General features: G+C 36.1%; 1 protein-coding gene across 7 annotated transcripts in view; it reads left to right on the forward strand.

Annotated features, from left to right (window-relative positions):
• Positions 1-6,734, forward strand: part of LOC106873989 (leucine-rich repeat-containing G-protein coupled receptor 4) — a 115,567-nt gene that overhangs the window by 27,909 nt on the left and 80,924 nt on the right. For 2 of the 7 annotated variants that reach the window (XM_052967785.1, XM_052967794.1), the window contains exon 1: positions 4,868-5,208. The exons of 2 other annotated variants lie outside the window; for them this stretch is intronic. The gene's annotated coding sequence lies outside the window, so the exon portion shown is untranslated. Of the gene's footprint in view, positions 1-4,814; positions 5,209-6,734 lie in introns of those variants that run through there. 3 more of the 7 variants (XM_052967786.1, XM_052967787.1, XM_052967792.1) reach the window with 3 other exon arrangements.

The following is a 6,734-nucleotide window of genomic DNA, read 5'->3' on the forward strand; positions in this document are numbered from 1 at the left end:
TATATATATATATATATATGTGTGTGTGTGTGTATGTATATACAGGAGGAGCACATGAGATAGGAAGAGCTCATTGAATATATTACATCTCAGAAAAAGAACTGGAAGGTCAGGTTTACTCAATCAGGACTAACTTGGGGCTAAACAACAACAAAGTTGTCAAAAACATAATGGTTACATTTAAATATTTATTCAGTGAACCTTGAAATATCTTTAGTGTACTTACATATAACCTCACAATTTCTATTTTATTGTCTGAAATACTCGAAAGTTTTTCAGCTAAGTATGTCTGTCTGTCTCTCTCTCTCTCTATCTCACCCCTAGTTGTGTACTCAGAGATAACAGTATACTGGGTCAAATTATTGCAAACCCTATATAATATAACATCTTCCCTGCCCCATTCACACACACACACACACACCTGTAAACAGACAGATAGATACAAATATACATACTGGCAGAAAATTCTGAGTATTTGTCAATTGATTATCTTATTTTTAAACAGCATGACCTGCACTCAGCTACTCAGTTTTATGAATGGCAGGACTGCAGTAAAGTTGTCATTTGGATTAAATACAAATGTTCAGATAATCTGCAGCACTTAAACCCATGAGTCAATGAGGGAGCCTCTACATGGTCAGTCAGTATGCCAGAAATAGTATTCACATTTTCTTCAAATAACACACTGCCATTTAAAAGAACTTCTTGCATCATGAAGTTTACAGTCTGTTAAAACATATGACTGGATGGTCACTGTTGGAATAACTGATTCAAATGCATGTTCAATCAGTGCTGATCTAAAGGTAAATAACGATTCTGTCATTGATATCCCCCACCTTTTCCTCCTCCTTTTCACTGCCATCATTATTGCCATGGTCATCATCATTGTCGCTGCTGTTGTTAATGTCATTGATTTATGATTGGCTTTCTATGGTGGCATATATTGAACAAATCATTATGGTCTGAATTAGTTCTTTTTTGACATTACTATTTTCCTAGACAGGTCCAAGACTAATTCTCGCTCGTATGTTTAATTTTTTGTTTCAATGTATATGGTTAGATATCCTTTTCCAATCACCAACCACTTTACAGAGTGTGCTGGGGGCATTTTGTCATAGCACCAACACTTAAGAGTGTCATGTCCACAACAAGCCTAAAAAGTTCTCTCAACCCTATACTGTCTCAGCGCAGTCATCAACCCCTTTTGTCAAGTGCAATAGGTGCATTTTATTGCAACACTAGCACTCGTGAGATTGTTATGTCCTTAACAAAACTAGGCTTTTGTATTTTTTTTCTGTAGGTGGAAAATTTAAATTCAGAGAGAATTCTTTTGCGTGAACATCTTGTTACTAACTTTAAATGAGCAGTTCATCCTATCATTTCAATCATGCACCACTTTTATTCTCTCATTTATATTTTTGCATTTGAAATAAAATTACATAATGCTTATCAAGAGCATACCTACTTTCCTTAGAATATACTGTTTTACTTTTAGGTGTGGATTTCTTGTCTGCCTTGGCTGGTGTTAGATTTAGCTGTAAATGTGTATATTCAAATATGTATATTCAAGATTACTGGAACAACACCATCAAGTGAAATTGAAGGCATTAGTGTGAAATGAATCATAAAGGGATTATGTTGGATGTTAACCATAAAGTGGAAACATAATAGTTGTAAAATATATATGTGGGGGCAATACATGACAATAAAGATAATGTAAGGTCTTGTGCTCATGCAGCTACTCTATTGACTGCTAGGATATTGTTTTTTCATGGATCAGAAGAGTTGCTTAAAATAGAACAGTAAAGGGTTGTTTGGAAGTTTTATGCACTGGTTTAATTTGCACAACATTAAAATGACCTGTGAAACTAACACTGTTAGAGTAGCTGCTACAAATTATACTGAAGAACTGAAAAAAGATATTGCTGAAGGGGGCTACACACCAGAACTAGTGTAGAATGTTGATGATACTGGGATTTTCTGGAAGTACATACCTGCTAGGACTTTTATTTTGAGGTGAAGAAAAACCAGCTACAAGTTTTAAAGTTTAAAAGCGTCTGATACTTCTTGTGTGATTAAATGCTGCTGCTGAGTAGCCTCTATTTGAGTATCACTTCAAGAATCTAAGTACTCTCAAGGACTACTTTAAGTTTAATTGTTAAGTATCCCTTGAAAACTATTTTGATTTGATGTTGAAATAAGAATGCTTGGATGACTACAAGCCTTTATCAAAACTAATTTTGTTTAAGGCCTAATACAGGGTGGGGTATAAAGATCTCCCACATTGTGAATGGATATAAAATGAGAACACAACCATCCAGGAAAAACTTTATTATGTTTCTGAAAAGTACATAAAAAACAGTTTATTTTACTGGGTTTTAAAAACTATATTAGACAAATGGTGGCCATTGTTGGCAATACATTGATGCAGTCATTCCCAGAAGTTCTCCATGACTCTCTATATCATCTTAAGTAACATTGCATTGATTTCCTCACAAATGCTTTCTTTCAAATCCTCAAGAGTTTAAGGACGATATTGAAAAACTTTTTCCTTTAGTTATCCCCAAAGGAAAAAGTCACAAGGGCTTAAATCCGATGACCTTGCTGCCCACCCCAAAGAAATCAAATGCCCAGGAAACATTTCCCTCAACACTCTAAGCAAATGTCATGCTGTGTGTGCCATGGCTCCATCCTGTTGAAGCCATAGAATATTTGATATCCAGCCCGTCCAGTTTAGGGCATAGAAAGTTCTCGAACATTTCAATATACTGGCCAGAAGTAACCATCACTGTTTCATCACCTTCCTCAAAAAAGTATGGGCCGATGACTCCAAAATCAGCACACCAAACAGTTATATGAAGAGAATGAAGCGGTCTTTCGTGGAGATTGTGAGGATTATGTTCAGCCCAACAGCAAAAATTCTGCTCGTTTATGTTTCCATTGATGTGGAAGGGAGCCTCATCAATACTCAGAAGAACAGCTGCAGCAGAATATCTGCACATAGGGCTTTACGATTTATGATCCATCTTGGTTAATTCTTGATTTAACATCATTTTGTAAGGATGCAGTTTCAAATCTGCATGCAAAATCTTCCTCAAACTTCGGCTAGATATTCCTAATGCTATGCTTACAAGTAGAATGCTTTGGCAATTGCCGAACAGATGCTGTCACTGATGCCACATTTTCTGGAGTTCTAACAGTCCTAGGTCTGCCAGGAGATTTTCTATTCAATGTGGATCCAGTTGCATGAAGGCTAGAAATCCAAAGCAAAATCATTTTCCGGTCTGGTACAGATGTATTTCGACCGAATGCAAAGTGTCTACGGAACGCTCACTGTATCGCTATTACAGATCAGTCATTTTCATAATATGCTTGAACAACAAAGCCACGATTTTTGCTGGTCCAATTCATGACGGGTTCTAAAAACAAAGAGATGTTTTGAGTAATATATGATGAATACGAAAATAATAGAACCTAAAAACAGAAAGAAAGATTTGAGTAAGTAATGATGAATACAAAAACGGTAGACCCTAGCCTTCCAAATGAAATCTGTTTCATCTCTGTATTTCTACTTACGTCGACACGGTGCCTCCTCCAAATGTTGGAGGTCTTTATGCCTCACCCTGTATTTCCAACAAAGCATTGCTCTGTTAGATAATGCACTAAGCTACCCAGTGTACTTAAATGATCTTTCTGGGCATATAAGAATGGAATACATCCCTAAGAACACTTCTTTGCTCCAGTCAATGGATCAAAGTATGATTTCAGGTAATATTATCTAAGAAAAGTTGAAATTCCACCAAGGTCGACTTTGCCTTTCATCCTATCAGGATTGATAAAATAAGTACCAGTTGGCCGTGCTAAAATTTGAAGCCAATATTATTTTAGTTAATTATATGAAAATTGTTCATGGTTATTAAAGACAAACGAGTAAAAAAGAGCGAGAACTTCTTGTTACAAAACTGACCAGCAGTGTTCTGTGTAGTACCTGAGATTGTTCTGGTTGGGAGTTTCTATATTACAGCACATTTTAAAATGAAATTTTGCTGTGATGAGTTTTCTTCGGTGTACATTTCGACTATGAATTCATCAATTTGGTGGATAGAAGGAGGGTAGTTTGGGATTATGCTTTCTAAGCCTGTCTTACTTTCCCCTTTATTACTCTAAAATACATATTTTTCAACGACATCTTTTCAGAAATACGTTTTCGAAGGTACATAATATTGATATTTTCAAACATATAAACTCGAAAAAGAAGTGGAAAATCTTAAAGCGGTAACAAAGTCGAAGGAGGTGGTAAGAATGGTCCTATCCCCCATCTCATATTTTTATTAAATGGTACCAACATAATAGTAATCTACACTCTCCAACTTACCTTACCAAAATTTCATTTATATTAGACGTATTTTTCAGAAAGTTATGAGAAACGAAATTGGTGGTGGTCGTCGTGCACCAAATTGTAATTATGCAGTCTGCGTGTGTGTGTGTATGTATGTATGTATGTATGTATATATGTATGTATGTATGTGCACAGTTGAGTGTTACTATTACTACTACTACTACTTCTACACACACACACACACAGACGTGTGTAAATATATGTGTACATGATACACGCGCACACATGCGTCAAGAAGTGACGGTGTGTGTGAGTATGACACTCACACATAAACTCTATAATGTGTGTGTTCACTTCATACGACATACATTTCAATTCCCCCAAAACTTTAAAAGAAATCAATTTTCCAGACAAATTGTACCTTTTTAATCTTCTTTCTTTCTTTCTCCTTTTTCTCACAATTCAACACAACATACAAGAAACAGAGAGAAGGAAGAAGTAGAGAGAGAGGGGGAAAGGAGAGAGAGAGATCAAGGCAAGCTTACTAATCACTTTACAGCCCAATCTGGTTGGCTAAACCACTCAGCGCGTATGCGTTAATAGTTTCATTTATTTTTGTTTTTCTGCTATGTATGTGTTTGTCATTTGTTAATCTTTTCCCTAAATTTTGTATTCCCCCTCTTTCTACTTAAAAGGTAGAAGCAGATCAGCTACCGCATAAATCTTTAGGAATCTCATAATACGTCCCAAGATTTTTATCGTCCACCCAGCTTTGTCAAACCACTTAAGTTATACACAACACTCGGCATGTAAAGCTCTATTTTTATACCTTAAACTATTCACTGAATTGGATACTACTTTTTACCAAGGTAACAAAGTTTGTTTTGCCTTATTTTTTTCTTTTTTTACATTTTTTCCAGCTATTTTTTGTTATCTATCGTATTTTAGTGTTTTATATCAAACACTGCGTTTTCAGAATTGCCAGTTATATTTAATATTAATAATGATTGTGATGTTCAATTTATCATTCATAACAAAAACACGCTAACAATATTTTGAAAAGGAACTCAAAAGTTTTTGTCGCAAAACCTAAAAACTGTTAAACCAAATGTATAATTTTTTAAGGGGGCGGCGAATGGCACATTAAGGGAGACTAATGGATTAAGAACATTTTTATGTTCCTTAACATTTGAGTTCGAGACACACAGAAGTGGGTTTTAGATTTTCATTTTACCGGAGCCGATTTAATCGAATACATATCTTAGAATGTATGGCGAAAGTAAAGAATACGTACACCCGGTGTTTCGGGTTAGGATTAGGGTTTTTGTTACTCCGAAAACGGGTGATGTACGTATTTTTTACCTGCGCCGAATTTAGTCTTTCTCTGTGTGTACACACACACAAACACGTACGATGCACGCCTACATACATGCATTCATAGTCAGACGTGTCAAATATACACCCATTCAGTTATACAATATACCTGTTGATTAATTAACGTGTCGTTGAACATTCCACAGACACGTGTCCCCTTGGAATCAACGTAACACAAAGTTGGGTAAATATAATTCATATTTATCCTAAAGACAAATAGATTAAGGAAATCTAAGTCAAGAAAATGAAATCCCATTGAACTGCAATGCATTGGGATTTCGCAGTTTCCTTCTAAATTTTCTCCACATGGTTTTTTAGTCGAACGTTTGCCAGAATGCATGTAATGGGATCGAACCCGGAACCACACATCATTCTTCGAAAAGCGAACTTCTTAATCACAAGGCCATACTTCGTTTAGTTCTCTATTTATTTATCAACATTTATGCAGCAAGCTATGTTACTTTTTTTTACTCGTCTCTTGTCACCCGCCTCGCCGCCTTTTTTCTTATGTATCTAGAGCATGAAGCGTCACCATGGTAATTGAAAAGCAGGACAGACATTCAGTATTTGTATGTGAATATAACGTGTACGTGACATGTTGAAGAGATGTTGTTTAGGCCCAGGTCAGCTATGATTGATCAGACAAACTGTAGTAAGAGGCATTCCAGCCAAAATAGGCGCGGGAGTGGCTGTGTAGTAAGAAGCTTGCTTTCCAACCACACGGTTCTGGTTTCAGTCCCACTGCGTGGCATCTTGGGCAAGTGTTTTCTACCATACCCTCGGGCCGACTGAAACGATGTGAGTGGATTTGGTAGACGGAAACTGAAAGAAGCCTGTCGTGTATGTATGTATGTATGTATGTATGTGTGCGCGTATATATATATATACTTTATTTAAAAGCAGCAGAAATATAACAAAAAAACCGTTACTCTGAGTTTCACGTTCCCGTTCATCGAACGTGAAACTCAGAGTAACGGATTTTTGTTATATTTCTGCTGCTTTTAAATAAAGTATATTACTC

The sequence above is a fragment of the Octopus bimaculoides genome, chromosome 5 (assembly GCF_001194135.2).
Source record: "Octopus bimaculoides isolate UCB-OBI-ISO-001 chromosome 5, ASM119413v2, whole genome shotgun sequence".
NCBI classification, from domain to species: Eukaryota; Metazoa; Mollusca; class Cephalopoda; order Octopoda; family Octopodidae; genus Octopus; species Octopus bimaculoides.